This window comes from Xiphophorus couchianus, chromosome 3, assembly GCF_001444195.1.
Source record: "Xiphophorus couchianus chromosome 3, X_couchianus-1.0, whole genome shotgun sequence".
NCBI classification, from domain to species: Eukaryota; Metazoa; Chordata; class Actinopteri; order Cyprinodontiformes; family Poeciliidae; genus Xiphophorus; species Xiphophorus couchianus.
Genome location: NC_040230.1, coordinates 4,241,130 through 4,262,694, shown reverse-complemented (window position 1 = coordinate 4,262,694; position 21,565 = coordinate 4,241,130).

Below are 21,565 nucleotides of genomic sequence, written 5' to 3'. Positions count from 1 at the left end.
TACGGAAACTTTCCATTTATATCTTAGGTGTGTGGTGTATTTCTATCCTAAAGAAAAATATATAACACTTCAGATGTTTCACAACGAGATATTAACACGTGGAAAAGCCTTAAGAAAACCTTACATAATAACAGAAAGTACGATGGCCACCTTACAGTATTCAATTATACTCCATGAACTGATTAGTACATTATTGCGAGAGAACACAAACCTATTTCGATGTAACGCAAAAGTTTTGCGAGGTAACGCAACAGAAAAAAAAAATAAATCTGCCACGTCCCCTAGCAGGCTCCATAGGTTTGCTTTGCCTGCTCTTTACCACAAAATCCTGAAAGAGTAAGTCCAATCACTTTCTACTTTAATCTCAGTGATCTGAAGCACACCAGCAAGTCCTCTGAATGCTTTGAAATGTTAAGGTTCTAGTTAAAGTCTATATTTGAATGCAAGTCAGGGAAAATGGCATTCAAGCACAGAATTCCACCAACTTGGAATTATATTATTTCTGCAAATAAGTGTAAGCCTAAAATTCTTTGGTTAATGACATAAAAGACACATTCCAAGTTATCTCAAACACTTGTAGGGGAGAAAAATTATGATGGTGCTTTTACTAATGATTGAAATCATCATTTCAATACTGCACTTTGTGTTTACTCAGGTTGTCTTTGACTGATCTTAATTGTCTGATGATCCAAAACATTTAAGACTTACAAATAAGCGGAAAAAAAACAAACAAATCTGCATCAAGGCAAATATTTCCACATCCCTGTATATCCTCCTATGAAAAATATCAATTCTGCTGGCTAGAAATATGGAGATTACTGCATGATTTTATTAGACAAAAGACAACAGTTAGTTCTTATATGTGACTACAACATCAACTGAGGAAGAGAGAGGTGGTCTCTGATTGGTTGGACTAAGACTGAGGTGAGGTGAAAGGTCATTTAGGGGTTGCAGAGGAGTATGCACAGGGGGGGATATCAACACCTCGTCTAATATCTACTTTGCAGCTTGTATCTGTTGGTGTGCGTGATTGATCCATTCAACTTGGTGGCTGCGGTTATAGGCCTGAGACCGGAGATAACTGTGTGCAGGTCTTTGTGTATGGGCGTGAGTTTGTGTGTGTATTTGGGGAGGGGTTGAAAAATAAAAGGCAATCCGTCTCCCATGGCGACAGGCTGGACGGTGGACCCTTCTACTTCTTCTAAATATTTACAGAGCGCTGGCCAATCCCTGTTGAGCAGACAGCGGCCACCAGCCTCGACGTGAAGGGGTTTGTTGAACACGTATGATTTAGTTTGCTCACATCTTTAAAATGTAAAACTTCTACTTTTTTATTTTGCCATTAAGATTCCTAAATAGTCATTGTGGCTCTCACCAGCGCTAAGCTCCAGACTGAGAAAGACACACACAAACAGTTCATAAATGGTGTCCTCAAATGTACTAGTACTAGATTAACTATGTGTCTCTGATAAACACAGTAAAAATCCATCCAAAACATGGAAAAAACATGTTTTGCTCCTTTCATGTACACAGTCGCTCACACAGTCCAACTCGCAGACAGTGCATGTGTGTGTGTGTGCAGTGAAAGTGGTCTGCCAGCCTGTTTGAGCGAACAGTAAATGAATAAAATGTGTTTGACCCGCTGAGAGGAAGTGGTTTCCAGACCGCCTCAGCATGTTGGAAACAGCTGTTGGCGTGCACTTGGGTGTGTGTGTGTGTGTGTGTGTGTGTGTGTGTGTGTGTGTGTGTGTATCAGTGTGATTGAGCTAGTTCCTGAGCAGCATGTTTTCATCCTGTGTGTGTTTTTGCTTCAATCAGTGTATCTCTGGTGTTTCTGTGCACATGCGTGTAGTTTTTCATGTGTGTGTTTGTCTCAGTTTCCGTGTACGTGCACGTCTGTAAACTGCTGTGCAAGGGAGGTCCGTTGACCACTTGAGAGGAAACCACAGGCCAGACAGAGTTGTGTGTCATCAGGCCAACCATCGTGGAGCCAAAACTCCCACTTTAGGGCAAAGAACAAAAGTTGCAGCGATAAATCTCTCAGAAAACTACAGGTGATGAAAAATCATTGTTAATTTTTACTTGCTGTAGTTACAAAAAATCAAAGCGTGAAATCAGGCCCCTCATTTTTCTAATAATCAAATCTTCACCCTAAGCTAACCACACTGATGTCTTTTCTTATTAATAAAGAAATTTAATAACTTATTCTATTCAATAGGGGAAAATGGTATTTGCACAAGTGGATGTTTTAGCACATACAGTACATAAACATAATAATGAGAAATAATTGTCAATGTCTGATTTAAAAAATGTCTTTTCAGCAGTTACTCCACATGGCATAAGGTTATTCTGACATATAGAATAATCTTATTACATGAACCATCATCGCTCCTTCAATGACAGACTGCTGCATCCTTGGTGCACAAAGGAACATTACCACAGACTCTTCCTTTGAGTAGTATTCAAAAGCTATCATTGCTCCCAACAACTCAAAAAGTGCTGCTGATGTTTGCATTATTTGCACAGTTTTACTCATTTCAAGTAGCAATTCTGCTAGTATTTGCACATCTCTTATGTCTGCACAACTTTATTTCCTATTACTGTAAACATTGTACACAATCAGTTGTTTTTTTAATGCACAAATACAGATGGACATTTTGTACATTTTTCAAAATTCCTTTGGGTCAGAGGATGTTGTTTTTGCACAGTGTTTTATGTGGTAATTTGCCCTTACTGTACAGCAGGTGGTTCTTAATTTAGCTTTGTTTTTTTTGTTGTTGTTTTTTTTAGTATTTTAATATTTTTGTCTTTGTATGAACCTAAATTCTTTAGTTGCTTGTCCCTTTGCTTTTTTTTCTTGTGGGACAAAATATATGTATATTCTGTATTAATTAAGGTTAAACAAAAATTATACAAATAGGTATGTTACTTTAAAATTTATGCAAACTTAATTTAATTTACCTAAACCTAACCTTAAACAGCATTCAAGGCAAAAGCCATGTTGAGAAAGTCACACCAAATAATAGTTTAAACATTATTAGCAAAACTATAAATTAGAATAGAATAGAAATATTCTATTGTTCCACAGTTCAGAAATTCAGGTGCACCAGAAACAAATTAAAGATAAATGAAGGCATTTTTTATGTTTGTGGGAGTTTTGCATATATAAAGGCTTTCTTTTACTGCAGTTAGTTTTTTTAAAACTAACAACTGAGCCTGTCTCAGTGAATATCTACAGGTTATGTCAAAGAGACATTTATCTTTTAGAACAATGAGGATTATTAACAAGGAAATCAGCCAAATTAAAAAATGATGTAAGTTGAACAACAGGATTTCTTGTGCAAGAAGAAATCCTGTTGTGCACTGATTTGAAATGAACTAATCACTTACAAATACCATTGCTTCATGCAGCTACTGTTTAATACTCCTCTGTATTCCTCCCCCCCCTTTCTCTTCCTCTTCCTCTCTTTTTTCTTCAAAGTATGTGGCTTCCACTTCCGTCGAGCCCATGATCCAAATCGTCTGATCTTTACACAAAACAGATCAGGCACTCCGTCTCTCTCTCACACACACACACACACACATATGTATACATATATACACACAAACACACACCCTTTCCCACATACTAAGGACAGACACACTACTTCACCTCATCAAAGTGGTGGAAGTGTGTGTGGGACGATGGATTTGATGGAAAGGTTGGGGGTCTCGGAAGTGTTTTAGTGTGTGCGGGTCGGGGGTGGTGGTGCACACATTGCCTTTTTGAATACACAGACACCACTCACACACACCCAGCTGGGAGTTATCAGTGTTTACTCTCTCCTGTCTGACTGTACTTAAACTACCTCCTCTCCCCACTCTCCCTGTCCACACATACAACCACCCAGCCAGATCGAGGGAAACCTTTATCTGAGCTTGGCGCTAACTTGTGAATGGTAGTGTGTTTTGTCAGTTATGTGTGTGTGTGCGTGTGTTTAGCTTGGCAGACTGCCAGGGAAGCTGGGCTGAAGCCAAACTTCTCTCTATGGCAGCAGCCACGTGCCAAAACCTGCTGTGATTCTGCCTTGGTATTTAGATTTTATCTTGTATCAGTTTCCTGGTTTTGAAACTGAACATCTGAGAATAGGGGTATGTGGAAGAAATTCCTCAGCTGCACATGATTTCATGAAGGAGAGTTATGTTTTTGGTCCTCCCTGATTCTGTATACATAATCTAAAATTAAATTTAATAAAACAACAAAAACAACTAAGCATTTTCAGAATAATTTCATGTGTCATAAGCCCAAGTACATAGTCCCTGTACTGTAAAGGTACATAAAATATATCTTTATATTATATCTTTAAATAATAAAAAAGGTTACATGTTTTTACTTATCCAAAACTGTCATCTCCTGATCTTAAACTACACTCATGATCCAGGTCTGTACAATATTCCAAAATCTTGTAATGGCGATATCAGATATTTTCCTATTTTCTTTTTTCATCTCTGCTTCCATCACTATGTGACCTTTAGCATTTCTGGGCAATGTTATTTGTGTCCTGTCTAATCAGCTGCTAATGTCACTGACTAAATATTACACTAAAATGTAAAATGCAAGTTAATAACACTAAGAAAAGCCAACAATTATTGCACTCCAGTCTATTGTGAGATGAATATTGTACTACAGATATATGACAATATATTTGCGGTTATGAAGTAATAGTCTAAATGTTTAATTAAGTTGTTTTTTACTGAAATGTTTCTTTTTAATGGCTGTTAATGTGACAATTTTAATGCAACTGCCATGAAAACTCCTGCCTACATATTCTATATTGACCTTCATGCACATAAGTATGACAGTGTATAAAATGTTTACCAAATTAAAAATTGATGCTACACATGTCAGCATGTATTTATTAATTATGCAGTTGCCATGCAATTAGGCAAACAAACATATAACTAACTCAATACAGTAGCACTGTTGTCTAGTGATTCTTTTTTATCAGATTTATCAGAGATCACCAGGGTTTATGATATATTTTACAACATGTGTGATAAAGTTCTGCTGATGTATTGCTGTAACTAAAATGCATGAGAAGAAAGTGACAAAGTGCAAGGAAAACATATAAGTGAAGATTGGAGATACAGTATAATGTCTAAAATATCTGACTGAGTCGGTAAGTTATGGTTATCTCATCGAACTTAAAACACATAGTTTCCACATGTAGATACTCTCATTGTCGAGCCTTATTTATTATGCTACTCTGACAGTTTTTGAGCTTTGTTATTTTAGGAAGCATATTTATTTTTCACATTTCTGTCTGACAAAGTTGTGTATCAAAATCCAAATACACAAGATGTTAAGGTTTCATAATTTTTAGACATGTAAAGCACAAATAGTCAAACATTACTTAAAATTTGCTGTTTGAACTAAATGAACAATAGATAGAACCATAGGGATAATTTTGGTTCGTGACATCTTAAAACCTTTGTTGAGAACTGTTTTGTCCACAGGTTAAAAATGTAAAAGAAAAATGCCCATAGTCTCCAATCGTTATAAGGGGTGTAGAAAGGTGTTCATTGTTTTGTGAGAACTGATGTTACAAATTTTGTCCCTAAAATAAAAACCCGGATCCCTCAGTGGACAAAAATAAGTTCACAAAAAGTTTCTCAGTTATAAAAAACTGAATGCTTGGGACATTTCTAGTCCCAAGTCAATAGTGAACTTCAGAAATGACTCAGTCTTGGGTCTTTTTTTTTTTATCTTAAATGCTAATAAAATATTGAACTGTTCCTCCCTTGTTAAGCACTACACAGAAGCTAATACTTTGTGTCTTGTTCGTAGTTGCTTCTGGCAGGTTAATTCTTTGTGGTTCAGAAATTCAAACAAAGGGAGTGTCTGCTGTTTAAACTATTGTTTGCATTCAAAGTGGAAAGATTTACAACCACTTACAATTATGACATTAATAAATAAATCAGCTCAGGCAGTTCGCTGATATGGGCCTTGACTTGTCTCATAATAAAGTTCAAAGTCCTCCCTGTCTGGAACTAAATACCATAAACACTGTGTTTATTTCGACTTGCACAACTCTCACTTTTTTCTTGCTGGATTTAGAGAAGCTGTAAGAACTTTATTTACTATATAGGACTGTCAGCCAAACATATTTAAGAGTTATGAAGAATTTGATGTATTGCGCTTATTGTAGGAGTACTGACATAGTAATCCAAACAATCTGGAATACAGATTTAATCTCATTTTGAAGTGTGCTTGGTGTGCTTCTGAATAACATTTACATTTATATTACAAGAAATGCATTTTTTTGCAAAGACATTTCTTCTTTGTCTAAAATAAAGAAGGAAAGCTGGAATAAAAGATAAACATCACTTTCACTCCTCAGGGTCAGTTCCTTACTGTAAAAAGGTTACAGTCATATGCCCTCTCTGGTTTTCTGTGTGCTAAAAAAAATCACATACTCTTCATACAATCTTATCATGAAAAAGTGATATGAATTCATATCAGATCTCAATAAACTTTGAACCAGTTACCAAGCCCTATGGTCAGATAGGAAACACAAACCTTCATATACACACCCCAACACACCTCCACATTTCCTCTATAAGATTAAAAAAAAAAACCTTTAGTATACTTAACTATGTATTGACAGCCAGTCACAAATTATTAAAATCCACAGCTACTTGAGACCCCATATAAAGACATTTACAACTCGTTATTTTAGTAGTTCAAACACAAAATATACCTCAATGTGAATTAATATGCAGAGTGGAAAGCATCTTTGCACTTTCATGGTCTTCCTTATCTCTGCTTTTGGGGGGTACAGAAAATCAGCAGCAAGGAAAATAAATGCCGGTCTTGGACTGGCTGCTTTGTAAGTGCCAGCCACTCCAACTAGTAGCATGGCGCTTAGGTGTTTCATCTTCTGAATGGCTGCCACCAGAGAATAAAGAATCCCTTAAACATGCGTTAAAGAAAAATGCAACACTCCCTATATGTTTTTGATGATGGAATAACATTATAATATTGCATGAATTGCATGAAGAAGTTACTTTTACATAACAACCTTCCTTTAATAGAGACCAAAGAAAGATTTCAAAATTGTTTGTTAAGATCAGATTGACATTTTCAGAAGTCATGTTTGAGTAAATGGACTGGATTCCTGGTATTTTAATATATATAATGGTTATTATTAGCTGGTGGAATCCAGGTACAGTAGTTGCCCAATGACCAACATTGCCAACCTACAGCTGTCAGCTGGGGGCATGGCTGTAAAAGGCTGAAATAGGATTCAGATTATTATCACAATTAAAAACAAAACACCTAAATGAAACTGACTCTTCTTGTGGTTTATATAATCAGGCCAAATAATATCAGGAGCTCTTACCAGAAGAGTGACTAGCAGATCCTGCGAAGGTCGGTGTTAACTGCAGGTTTGATGCTTCTTTTCTTTCCCCCAATGTTTCAGTGATAAATATGATTTACTCAAGACTCAAATGCCACTTACACAAACTGTAACCACAGAAGCAAAAATATGTATAGCTGGTAAATAGCTTACATGTCCATTAAACGCTTAATGTATGTCAGAAAAGCAGCAATATATTGTATTAGTCACTCTTCTGGTAAGAGCTCCTGATATCATTTGGCCAGATTATATAAACCACAAGAAGAGTCAGTTTCATTTAGGTGTTTTGTTTTTAATTGTGATGATAATCTGAATCCTATTTATAGCTGACAGCTGGGGGCATGGTTTCTTTCATTGATTTTTTTTAGGCAGTTAATATGTTGCACGTGAAGCCTGATTGAGGGTTTATCCTAAAGGAGTGAACAGATTATTATTAAACCACCTGAAACTACAATTATGGCATAGTCCACTGTTTCAGCTTCTGAGCTTTCAACCATGTAATCCTGATTATATAAGCCACAAAGACAGATTTTCTTAATTTTTCTTGTAATTGTACTTTTGTAGGACATCTGAATGCCGACGATTTGCTCAAGTAAGATATCAGAGATAAAAAGATGTCTAGTGTGCTTAAATTCAGAGCTGGATAAGGAAGTAGTTCCACTCTTAATGGATTACCATCTACGGTAGATCAATAGTATGGAGTTCATAGTATGTAGTCCAAGAAAGGTTTTAAAATAGAAAAGACATTCTAATGGTGGCACTTTAGAGTCAAATCTCAGAAGAGATTCCTATATTTTGCTATTTCTTTAGGGTTATTTCAGCTGTCATCCCAAAAGGTCAGAGCTAGGGTTGTGGCCAGGGTTAGACAGAACAGAGGGCCTCAATGGGTCACTGTGGCTCCAGGTCCAAGGGGTAATGATGTACCCAGTTCCGGGATAAGGGGTAGCATTGAGGCCTCGGGGCCTCTGCAAAGTCCAGGGGACCAGATAGCGGCCAGGTCAGTGTGTGATTGATGAGATCAAGCCGGGTTATGGCAGGTGCCCACTAGCCCCTGACCACTTCAGCTTAATCAGCACAGCATTCAGACAACGGATCCTATTTAACCTTCTAATGAGTGGTCACTCAATCTGGACACGCACCCATGAACACTAGAAGCACAATAACCACAAAAGGAGACCCCACTGACACAGTGTGAAACAAGTAAGTCAAATAAAGTGACATGAAAATAAACAGAGAGCACATCCAAACAAGCATATGGATAAGTACAAGCTGCTGCCCATTGCCCTAGCATTCATCCATTTATTGATTTTTCAATTAGCACCAATGGAAGAGCTGCTTATAGCACAAATAATGTAATTAAGTCTTGTTACTTGACAACAATGACCTGCTGCAAACTCCAGAAACGTGGTAAAATAACTGTTATATTGCATTAATACATACTACAGTACTTATAAGTTGATCATTTTTATTGCAATCCAAGCATATAAGAGTAAATTGAATAGTACGGTGCAGGGTAGAATAAATTAATATTGTGACTTATCGTGCAGCCATGTTAATCCAGCATTTAATTGATATTGAACAACTGTAGTGGAGAGGTTTTTCTTTCCCCGTCTGCAGTTCAGATCATACTTTGACATTTTTTAATAAATATTTATCTTAATATTGGGAAAAAAAATTGTTTTGTAAAGTGCCTTGAGATTATTTTTGTTCCAAAGTAGTGCTATTTATCAAAACACAATGTAAATAAGACCTGAATTGTTGTACTAGTAAAATATTGCTTAAAGTAAAACAAAAACTTAAAGTAAAACTCCTTTAAAGTAAGAATAGAGTTGAAGAAAGCCTCTGTTTTCTTCAGAGAATCTTCCCTGAAGGCAGAGAGTTTCATCCAGGGGAGAAAGTAATCAGAAAGTTATCTTTTGTGTGTGATTTCAGGCTTTAGGGGTAGAAAATGCAGTGTCACTGATGTGTCAACAGATTTCCTTCCTCCATCACAAATGCTGTAAAGCATTTAACACACTGTGTGTGTTCAGGTTGATTACATTAGTGAAAGTTAAAAGTATCAAATGGGTAGTTACAATTTAAGGTGTGAATCCTAATTAACTTAATGTGATGGTTTTAATGGTTAAAGGTTGTGTATTGAATGTTTGCCTAACTTACGACTGTTTGATGGACATTTACTAAGACACAACTTTGTTTAACCAAATGGATTTTTGAACTCTTGCTCCCCACAAGACAGTTTCTTAAATGATCTGAACCAAATCAACATTAAAAGAAGAAAGGTTAAAAGAGGCCGACTTCATGTGCTTCCTAAAGCCACTGATAACTAGTCAATCAGATAATGGCAAAAAATAGATCCAGAAATACAAGGTTATGAAATAAAATAAAATGATAAGTTACTCTGTTCTGCATTTCTTTGCTTTAGCACTATGAATGGTTCAATTGAAATATTAAAAGAAATTGCAAGTGACTAAGTTTAAATTTGCATTTCCTTTATATCTTCAAAACAATATCATTTAATATTTACACTCTTTTATATAAGGTATTTTGAAAATTCACAAATTATTTTACAGACCTCCACTAATAACAGAATTGCATCTCTACTGTACATCATGCTCAATCTTCTGGTTGCATGTCAGGTATTTGTTTGCTATATCCCAAAAGCTCCTTTCAGAAGGCAGTTCTGCACTAAATCCTCAAACATGCACTCCACCTTATGGCTTATGTGTTGTTAATGCACCAGTGACGTTGGGTACATCTGCAACAAGATGTGCTTACACAACATGCTCCCAGGATTGTGGAACCAAAGAAATATTGTGTACAGCTTAGAACTAAAATTTGTCTTCTACATCTAGCCAAGAGCATTGAGAAATCTTTTATAAATAATAAGTTAATTCCAGATAGTCATTTTTTGAATTTACACTTATTTCTGCAAAATGTTTGTCTTGCTGATTTTTTTCAAGTAGAAAATCATGTGACTATGACTGTGACTACCCCTTTTAGTTGAGCCAGAGGTATATCATTGGTGGTTCAAGTTCAAGCTCCAATACTAAGTAGGTCCTTACAGGTAAACCCAAAATTATTCACACACCTGGATGTGCAGACTCTGAGTAACCAAATTCAGGATAAATAGGGGCCCACTATGCATCTACCTTTATGACCAAATTTACTTTGTGGTATTCTGGGAATCAACAACTTTAGTTTTCATCAAACTGCCCTGCATTTTGGTCCTCTGTCTAACACTTGATCTGATGAAAGACAAAGAAGCACCTGCAAATGATAACATTTCTAAGTAAAAGCTGTAGTTTGTTTTGCTACAAATAAAGACCAAAACAGAACAAACTCATTACATTAATCAGATTTTAAAGGACCACAAACATCATTTAGGAATGTTAAACATACTGTGGGAATGTAATAGTGATACGGTGCATGATAAAAAAAAAATACCACAAACAAGAATTAAGTGACTATTAATTAGATTTTTTTTAACCACAGTCCCCGTGTATAACAGTGGTTTGTCCTCAGGCTCATTTTAGTGGAAACTACCAAGACGGGGGGTTGTGTGACATCAGATGTGATGTGTGTGTGTGCATGTGTGTGTACGTGTGTTTGCGCATGTGCCTGTGTGTGCGTTATCTCCATGTTGCCGTTTCATTTGGTGACTCATTGCACGTTTCCGCTATTTACTGGAAGATAGCTGGAACATGTTTATGTCCGTAGCTTTTTAATGGCTACCTGAGAGTGAGTGCGGGAAGCCTCAGAGTCCTGTTTTCTTCTACTAAAGTGCTTTATAAAAACTTGATTTATTTTTGTTTCTTAGTGGTGCTCTTCAGATTATCTTAGGACTGAGGCTCATTGTTCACTGAATGTGACACATGATGTAGCAACACAGATTCTGATTACAGAGACTGCTCTGTAATCAGGCTGTAATATTATTAAAAAAAAAAAAATATATATATATATATATATATATATATATATATATATATATATACATATATATATATATAACAAACATAGTCATAGCACCTTCACGTTTTGTGAACATTCTCAAGTTATGGCTCGGTTTTTCTATTTGTGCTTATCTTTATTTTTTATGTTATCAACAAGAACCAAAGATATTTCTTCCAGATGTTCATTGCCTGACTTTATGGGAAGACTATTTGGGCAAGGCAAAGTGAAGAACAAAGGTTCATAAATTTAAAGGTAGTAGTTAATTACTCTAAAGGTTTTTAAAGTCACCAAGACATCTTTGATTCAGCTAGCTAACTTAAACAGCTGCCGTGTCTAACACAGGTTACCCACAAACAATACAACGATCCATGCTTTAAGCTTTGTCAGAGCTGCTGGCACAAAGCTTACAGGAAAACGGTATAATTTACATCCTCTTTGCAAAGATGAGATCATTCGCTCTACTATGACTGTTGGAGGATTATTTATAATGGTTAGGTGATTAGCCCAGTTTACCAAAAATGACAAAAGCAGCAAAAATTACCCTCATAGTGACAAGACCCTAAAAGCTCACAGAATGATAAGTCAAAACAGGTACAAATAATGTAGTCTTGTCATTATAGTTTTTTAAAACAGTGACTACTCACTTTTCCTGATATTGCAGTTCTACCAGGAATGGGTAGAAGACTTAAGTAAATTTGTGACTTAAGAAAACTCAGTCCAGTCCAAAACACAGGTGCTTTATAGGCATTGAATGTAAGCTAAAAAAAAAAAGTTTTATCATTGATGAATTTTATGATGTTTTTCTTAAAATAACTCACACATTATTTCTTTTCATTCCCATCCGAACAAAATTCCGAGTGTCTCTGCCTCCAGGTAATCCTTGTTGGGATAATCTAACAGTGAGATATTAAACTTCAGAAATACTACTGATTTACTGATGTGAATAAATTGCAATATTTTATGTATGCATGTGTAAATGTAATGTTGTGAGACTGTCCAACTTGCTTGAGATACTAGGTTGTATATTCCTGAATTAAGCAATTATTTCTGGTACACAGTAGGTCAGTAGTATGCAGTTATGCCAGAAAGGGTGGCTAATACTTCCAGTTTTTCTTCATCAGCATACAGATTCATTTTAAGGTACTCAATGAAATGTGTAATACTCAAAGCACTGGGAAAGCCACATGTATTCAAAGAATACCTAAGAAGGAGAACTGTAGAGTTGCACAAGTTGGGAAAATCTTTTGGAGCCATTTCTAAGCAATTGTTTATCGCTTCGAAGAACTGTAGATGAGTGCAAGTTATACACATGTGTCGCCACTTTGTCATGGTTTGGATGTAAACTGTTACCTTCAGATGAATGAAATTGTTTAGTTATGCTCAGGAACAACCCCAGATGCTTGATACACATCTTCAGCATATAGCTAAGTTCTTCAAAGTCCTAATAATGGCATAATTATTTGATTCAAGTAGGAGAGAAACATTGAAAATTTGATGAGCGCCAGGCGTTTAAGACTATAGTTTGACACATGTGCCTTCAAGCTTGACAGAATTTAGATTCTACCCAAATGGACAAGTCAAGTGCTTTAAAACTGGGGTATGTAACTTTTATTTAAAAAATAAGGTGTTTTTTTTACACATTTGTTAAAACTGTCACCATGTCGTGACAGCATAATATCTGAAAAAATCAAGTTCCCCAACCTCCTCTCAGTGCTATTATTGCTGCTGAATAAATGGACTGCTCCCAGTCAAAAACAACTTGTTGGAGCCAGGAGGAGTGTCTTACCGCTGTCAATCATGCATGTGTAGGCACTGCTTAATATGCTAAATTCAGAGAAACAACTTACATCTCCAGGAAAACTGTTTCTCCACCATCATCAGTGCCCATGCTATACAAAGCAACTAGTTATATCAGCAAGATTTGTCAAATGTTGAGCCAGGATATTAGCTAAAGGCCACATGACATTTTGGGTTAAAATGCAACTATCTAAAAGACAATTACCCAAATATTATTGGGTGATTGTGTTTTAGGGCTGAATGCCAGACGTGACCCAGTGTGAATTGGAAAATCAACAAATTCATCTTGTGCATCCAATTTTTTAATTTAAAAATAGGTTATGTCAATCATTGGTTTATGATTTCACCCTGAAAAGTGGTTAAAATTTGTTAGTCTAAGTTTAAAACTAATGTCATTCATGTCAATAATGAGTATGAAAATATCCTACTTTCAAATTCCATACATTTGCAGAGCGTTTAAACGAAAGTCAATTGGCTCCATAAAAATAATTATAGAGGTTGGTGTATGACATGTTTTTCGCTGAAATTGTAACTTAAGTCAAATACAGGGCAAGATTCCTCACTGGTATAACATATAAACATTGTTAACAAGGACAGACTACTTGCCACTTAATTAAGAGTCCTGCTTGCGTGCCGAGGACAAAGTGATTAGCTATAGACAAAGAGGAGGGGCTTTCATTTGGAGGGTGCTTGTCTGGTTTAGGCATTGCACAAGTTTACCCTTGGCCTTTCTGCTACGGCCATCTGTTGAGAGTGTCAAGATGAGCCTATTTGTGTACGTGTGTGTGGGACACAGCACAAGCAGATTGGTAAGATTACGGGAACTGATGACCACATACGCTATCCCACACCCCCCTCTTACTTTCCTGATGCACCTCTATCCCTTCTTTTGAAGGGCCTTGACCCGACACATGCCACACGTAGACGCCGTTGCTCACACTGAAACCCCTGACACGCACAGCAGAGGGGATCATGGCTACGTCTAAACTGCCTAATTCTCCCTAATGGCTTCTCTATTCAGGGATTAACTCCCTAAATCCACACACACAGAGGGTCCAACATGCACAGGCCCATGGTGTAACCGTCACAGTAACACACAGTGACACACACTAACACAAAGGAAATGGACAATGACTGATCTCTTCACTGAGGCTTCAAATGGCCTGTGGGCTGCAATTAAAATGTTTGGGACTCAGGAGGAGACTGGAGGGAAGAGAACGGGGGAAGATGGGAAGGCTTGAGAGAAGAAAGAAAAAAAAGAGAGGAAAGTGTTTACCAGTCAGGAGAGTTTCATCAAGTTGAACTCTCTCTTTGAAAGTGTGGTTCTTCTGAGCATGCTAATTTAAATCAGAAGCATATCCAGCTCTTTGGTAAATTTACCACACCTCTTTCACAAAATTTCATCACCAACCTGCAATGGAGGCATGGAGTGGAGCTACCGAGTTCCCATGGTGCATTTTGCAGAAAATGTGTGTTGAGCAGCTCTCATTCTAAAGGTTAGCATGTGATGCCCGATCAGTTTTACTAGAAAAAAACTCTGCATCTCTTGTTTGGAATCATTATCACCACAAAATAAACTTGTTAGCTGAAGTCCAGTGATTTGCTTTGTCTAAGCACACCTGAGCATAACCTGTGCTTTGTGTTAGTGGAATGAAAACAGATTTGTGTGAATTCTTTCTGAAGTTCTGGTGTGTTTGCCATAAATATACTGACCAGCTGACCACAAAGTAAACCCTTACATATCATGCTGCCTGCTAGTGAACTTGATTGCCTCCCTGGTGCCTCAGAGGTACAACACAAAAGATTTAATTCAACTGACTATGATTACATGCTTAAAAAGACATCTAAATTCTGACTTTAAATGTTTGGTTATACTGTATATACATATATATATATATATATATATATATATATATATATGTATATACAGTATAACCAAATATATAACCATATATATAGTATATATATATACTGTATATACTGTATATATCGCAAAAGGATCAAGAAATTACTACATTTACATATTTCTGAAGTTGGGCAATCCAGCAATCCAATTGTTGGCTTGAAGAAGGTCCTTGGTTCAAGTCCTGTCCAGAGCTTTCTGCATGTCCTATCCATGCATGCATGGGTTCTCTCTCGGTACTCAACCTTCCTTCCACAGTCCAAATACATGAATCTTATATTTATTGGCCATTTTACATTGCCTTTGAGTAACACACATCACTGGAAATAGGTACCAACACCCCATGTAAAATGGATGGCTTTTTGAAGTTCTGTATTCGTTACAGGTGCAAAAACACACAAAAAATTTACTTTTTTTTTCCAAAACCGAACAGTTTCATCTGTGGGATGTTGGCTTGGGTTCTCAAATGAACTCTTTCCATTATGTTTGTTCTTTACTTGACTGACATGTTTTTATATAATTTTGTGCTACAATTTCATTCAAAAACAGATATTGTTTTGCTTCCCTACTTATTGGTATATTTTAGATACATAAGTTATGTCTCCATCCTTAAAAGGGGGCTTGGATTTCTTTAGGGTTGTGATCAGTGATGGTCTTTTCCAGGATTTACTGAATTTTATTACAAATACTCTAGTGAGTAAATATTTTTTTATAAAGGACAGATATTTGTGACATCTAAGTTTTTACTTATAACTATGAAACAAAATTGTCACTGTTCTTCTTAAATGGAGAATGCAGTGTTAATATTACTTGCAGTAAGTCCCTTAACTTATCTGACTTTCAGCTCACCCTCAGTCTTCATTGCTTGTGTTTTAAGGGTCTTTACAGACTGAAAATTTCAAGGAACTCTTAAATTTTAACTTGCAAGTGGAGTTTATGTAAGATGAAAGTGTGTGTGTGTGTATCCACAAGTTGTTGTGTGTGTGATAGTGGCCCACTGTAAAACTAACAGAGACCCAGGAGGTCTTTGCTTCCTTTTTGTCCCCTGTTTCTGTCTCCTGAAGGCATGCAGGTAGGACCTCTGGGACACAAAAAGGGACATTTCACGTTGACTTGAGTTGTTTGTGTGCACTGAGGTGAAGCCCACCTTAAAGACACTCCACCTTTCTAAATGCAGTTACCCTGCAGCTATGCAGATCCTCACAAAGAAAGGGAAAAAGGAAATGACATGGGTAAGGTATAACAAATGCCAAGCACAATTATTATATCATCTGGCTCTTGTCAGGTCCGCTGCCAGTTCCCACAACAGAGGCAGCTTAGTATCACATCAGTGTGAGTTTATATGCTTTCCTGACAACAGCTTCACTGCTTTGATTGGTGAGGATGAGAAGTAAGGACAACCTCACATTTGACATTTACATGCAAACTCAAGTCTAACTACCTCATGCACCAGCACATGAACTTTGACCTACCTCTGTCATTTCAATAAAGACTTGTACACCAAAGGTGTGATATACAAGTGCCATCAAAGGTGTATTATGTTTGAGAGGTGATGAGTAAAATCGACTCTTTGCTTTGGGATAAATCTCTGAAAACTGGATACGATCTCAGCAGTTCTGTTCAGTGATGGAAATGTTTACTCCTCGCTGCACTTTTTTTCCACATGCAGGATGGAGATTTCCATGGCAAAAGCCAGATTCTACAGCAGCATGATCTTCCCCAGACTATTCTAACCGTGTCTAATACCAGAAACGGCCCCACCAGCTCCAGCAAACACCTCTCTTCAAAGGAAAGTTATTGATTCAGGTGATGTTGCAGTTTTAATAGAATAATCAACTCTTCTGGTTTTCTGAGAATTTCTGTCACTTTTTGCTCTCATATTTGCCCTGATTTGGCCTCAGATTTCACCAACTTTTTGGCATCAACAATTTCTGCCCTAGCAATGTTTCATCATCTAGATTACCTGGAGGTATTTCACTGGTCTTTTAGAGTGTAAGAAAGTGCCATCTAGGAGTGCTGCTTCTAAGGAAAGTGGTGGTTGTTCAGTTTTAGTCAATGACTGTATAATGAGAAAGTGGGATAACTGTTTAGTGGGCAACCTTTCCAGAAGTGGATAAATGAGTGGCCAAACAAATTAAACTACATCAGAGAATTAATACAAATGTTTAGTTTAGCTAGTGTAGTTAGAACGTCCTGAACAAAGATAGATTATCTGGAAGATTTGCTAAGAAAATACTTGCTTTTTAAAAATCTTAGGCCGTGGAGAGTTTTTCTGTTTCTGTTATTTCCATATTCATGCTATTTGAAATATTTAACATCCTTGAGGATGTATTTGTCAGGGCTATTACTTAGGATATAGACCTTTTATGAAATGGTAGTGACTCAATATTAAATTGGCTAATTTAAAATAGAGTCACTGGTTTTTTTATGTACCACCGGTGTGTTCTTCAAAAATTTTAATTTTTAATAAACTCTTAGCTAATCCAGAAAGTTTCATGTTTGTTTGTTCTTTAGTCCAGCATACTTTTACTTCAGCACATATACTCATAATAACTGATGTTGGAAGAAAAGATATACTGATGAAAAATGTTAAGTAGATTTCCAAACTCTGGACTCTGTGAAGGTGTTGAAGTTGTTACATATATATGTATGTAAAAGCAGAACTGAAAATGCTTCATCCACACATTATCTATACCCGTTTGTCAGTCCAGGGTTACGTGGAAGCTCAGGGTAGTATACACTTTGCATTGGTCACCAGTCCATCACGGGGAAACACAGAACAAATAATCGTGCTCACACAAACCAAACAGTACCTAAAGGCAATTTAGAGAAACAAATTAACCCAACAGTCATATTTTTGAACTGTGGGATCAAGCCGAAGTATCCGGAGAGAGCCTGCGCATGCAGAGGGAGAACATGCAAACTCCATGCAGAAAGAGTTTGCCAGGTGGCATTCAAACCCAGAACCTTCTTGCTGCAAGGCAACAGTGCTACCAGCTGTGCCACCATGCATTGACCGAATATAAAACTGATGTTATGCAGATGTTTGAAAGAGCAGCCACTTTAAGAAAGGATTTTCCTATTATTGTATGAAATGAACAACAAAATTACAAAGTTGGTTTTAAACTGTTTTCAGCCTCTTGAATTTGTGATTTGAGCAATTAACGGCGTGTCTAACAAACATATATACACACACACATACTGTACATATATATATATATACATATATATATATATAATTTTTTGTTTTGTTTTGGGGGTTTTTTTGCATTGTTGAGAGAATGTAGACCATGAATTTATCTTTCCAAAAGATTTCCAAGATGTCCAGAATGTTTTGTGAAAGAGTAATTTTGGTGTACTCCATATATTCATTTTGCTATCTGCTAAAAGTCTTCGAGGTAGCTTATTACATGTCTGTTTTCTTTCTTTTCTGTCTTTTTAAATATCTTACTGACTGAAAATAGCTAACACTGAGCTTTCTTTTAAAGTAACAATTTCCACTTCAAAGATAGTACACAAACTGGTGGTGTATTCACAAGCCAGAAAGAGACAGAATTTTTGAGTTCATCACTAATTACTGAAAATTAACCTAAAAATCTTGAAATTCTGCTAACCCTAATTACAGAGAGGATTGCTGTAAAATGTCATAAAGCTTCCAAAAGCTTTATGGAAGTCTTGAGAAGTTGCACACATACGACTGCATGTTTTAATGTATTTCTCAGCTTTCTGGTCCCCTTCTGCATCTGGTTGTTTTGCACAAAGAGAAAACACTGAGCATCAACATGTCCGACAGCTGTGGGACAGATCTTCAGCTCTGTGTCTGGGTGTCTGCATGTGTGTATGGGTGCGTGTGTGTGTGTGTGTGTGTGTAGGGGTCGTCCGTTGGCAGGAAGCAGTAGGCAGCGAGTGATGTGGTCAGACCCTCTGTCACCATTGAGAGGGAGTGAAAGAGTCCGGTGTCTCTTGTCTTTTTGTCGTCTTCCTGTTGGTTGTTTTCTTTTCCTGATAATCTTTCTTTTATATATAAAAGAAAAAGACTCAAAGAAATTAAGGCCCATTTCACTAACCCTGATGATTGCTTGAAGATACAATTAGGAAATTACACAGCTTAACACAGTGTTCTAGTTGGAACAAAAAATTTATTTTTTTTTCTACAAAGATGTGCGTAGGGTGTTTGTTTCAAACAAATGCAGCTTGACTTATTAGTTTAAATACAGAAACAGAATTGACATTTTAATGTTATTGTATGCAAGAAAAGAAAGAAATGACATAAGTATAAATTCCCACTTAAATAAATTAAAAGAAAACGCCAAATAAAAAAAACAAAAAAATCAACAAATTCGAATTGTTTTTGTTCCAGCATTTTCTTTCTCGACGTTAGTAGAACATTATTTATGATCTTAATGTCACATTTCCCACAGATTTATTTTGTTGTTTCTGTCCAACAAACTGTGCTCGCCACAGCAGTTTCTTTTCTTTTATGGCTGCACGATTAAAATCCTCGCGAGCAAACATCAAAATGCTTAAAGACAAACAAATGACTTTTTCTGGAGTGATTTATTTTCTTCAAAAAGACAAAAAAATGGTTGAGAGAAAAGTCATGGAAAAAGCAGCGTGAGGGGTGAGTGTGGAAAATCATTTTTGTAAATACAATGTGCAAAATCAAAGGAAAGATGGAGAGAAAAGGGGGATTGAGTGAGGTGGGTGAGTGGGAGTTAAATTAAGGGAAACAGGGTGAACAATTAGATGGGAATTTCCAGTGTTAGTAAGAGACTGAGCTTTTGTTGTGAGTGAGTGAGTGAGTGAGTGAGTGAGTGAGTGAGTGAGTGAGTGAGACCCTGAATTGAAATAAAAAAGAATAGATGTATATTAAAGCATAAAATGGATTTTGTTCAATATTACTTAAAATGTACTCCATAAATTATGAAAAGCTAAGTAAAGAAACACTATTTGAGAGAATTAATCATTTTAGAGCAAGTCTGAGCTGATTGGGATTGTACTAAAATCAGCAGCAGTTCGTAATTACATGCGTTACAAACTGTAACAGAGTCAATACGACAAAACTAATTGTGGTTCTCTGCATCATCACGAATTATTGCCTCCAAATCCAGCATCATTAATCACGATGATCACTCGAAAAACACTAAAGTTTAGAGTTTCTTTTTCATTTCTTATTTCCAGAGTTGTAATAGTAAATAAATCTCTGTCAACACAACCATTTAATTGAAGATGAGGTTATGAAAGTATTTAAGCTTGCAAAATGAAGCATATTAAGACTGACATCAACAGAGTCGTAAAGACTAATTTTCAAGAATGGATTTGACTTAAACTAAATAGCAGATGTTTATAATTTTAACCAGACTGTATTGTTTGTAACCTCGCATCTCGCGTTGCATGCATTCAAGGCCAGAGTCTGCTAACAATGAAAAGCATCATAAGTTGTAAAATTTTCTGATTTCAAAGCACTTTGGCCGAGCATATATTTATGTGAGGGGACACTTGGAGGATTTTTAAAAGTCTGTGTTTTTCTTTCGCTTTTAAGTCCTGCTGAGGATTTTGCATAAGTGCTTCCCTCTTTTTTCTGTCCTGATGAGGCTCCATATTTATTTCAAACGTTCAGGTCAAATCAATTAGATTTTTTTAAAAAATTATTGTTTTATTGTGCAACACTTAAAAGTTGAATACTGTTATTCTCCTTCAAAGGACGCACAATGGACATTGTTAATGCAGCCCAGAGAGAAAAGCACAGTTGTTAAAAGCAAACAAAGCCTAAAAAAATATTCCCGTTGCTCACCCAGTTTAGACGAAAGAGAAAAACATAGTAAGGCGTGCAGAAATTCTTTAGATCATTGATTGCGATAACTGCTTACAGCAGCTAGTATTAGCTATGATTGTAGAGTAGAAGTGGAAGCAGAAGGCTGTTTATAGGATCAGGAGAAGGTATTTCTACCCCCATTCTCCCGTCCCAAAAGCTCTTTTAGTCGGTTTTAAAATAGGCACACACTAAAATCATAAGCATATGGAAACTGTTTGAGTGAAATTTTAATAAACTTAATAAATCTTAGGTGCTTTTCTAAAAAATTTTCTTCAGAAAGTCTTTAACGCATGTGTTGTAACAGTCTTGGAGTAAGTCGGAGACACTCCCTTTACCAGTCCTCTCAGTGCTCATACCTGTTTTCATTCTTATATCTTAATACAATAAGACAAAAATAAGTTTCACTTTTCTCAGTCTTAATTAATTTACCCAAAAAAGACTTCATAATTTGGGGGGATGAAAGGAAGAATGTTAATATTAAAAAAAATGCAAGAAAGAAAAAGACAAACTCAAAGGCAGAAAACGCTTTTAAGGGAGTGACGGAGAAAGGGCAAAGAATAACACAGGAGAGTGAGTGGGTGTACTTTAAATTTCATTTTGCAAAAGAAACCAAAGCAGATCAGTTCTGCCCCCTAGAGTGCAATTTTGTGTGTGTGTGTTATCTTGTGGAAGAGAGGGACATCCTGTGACGGTGACTCA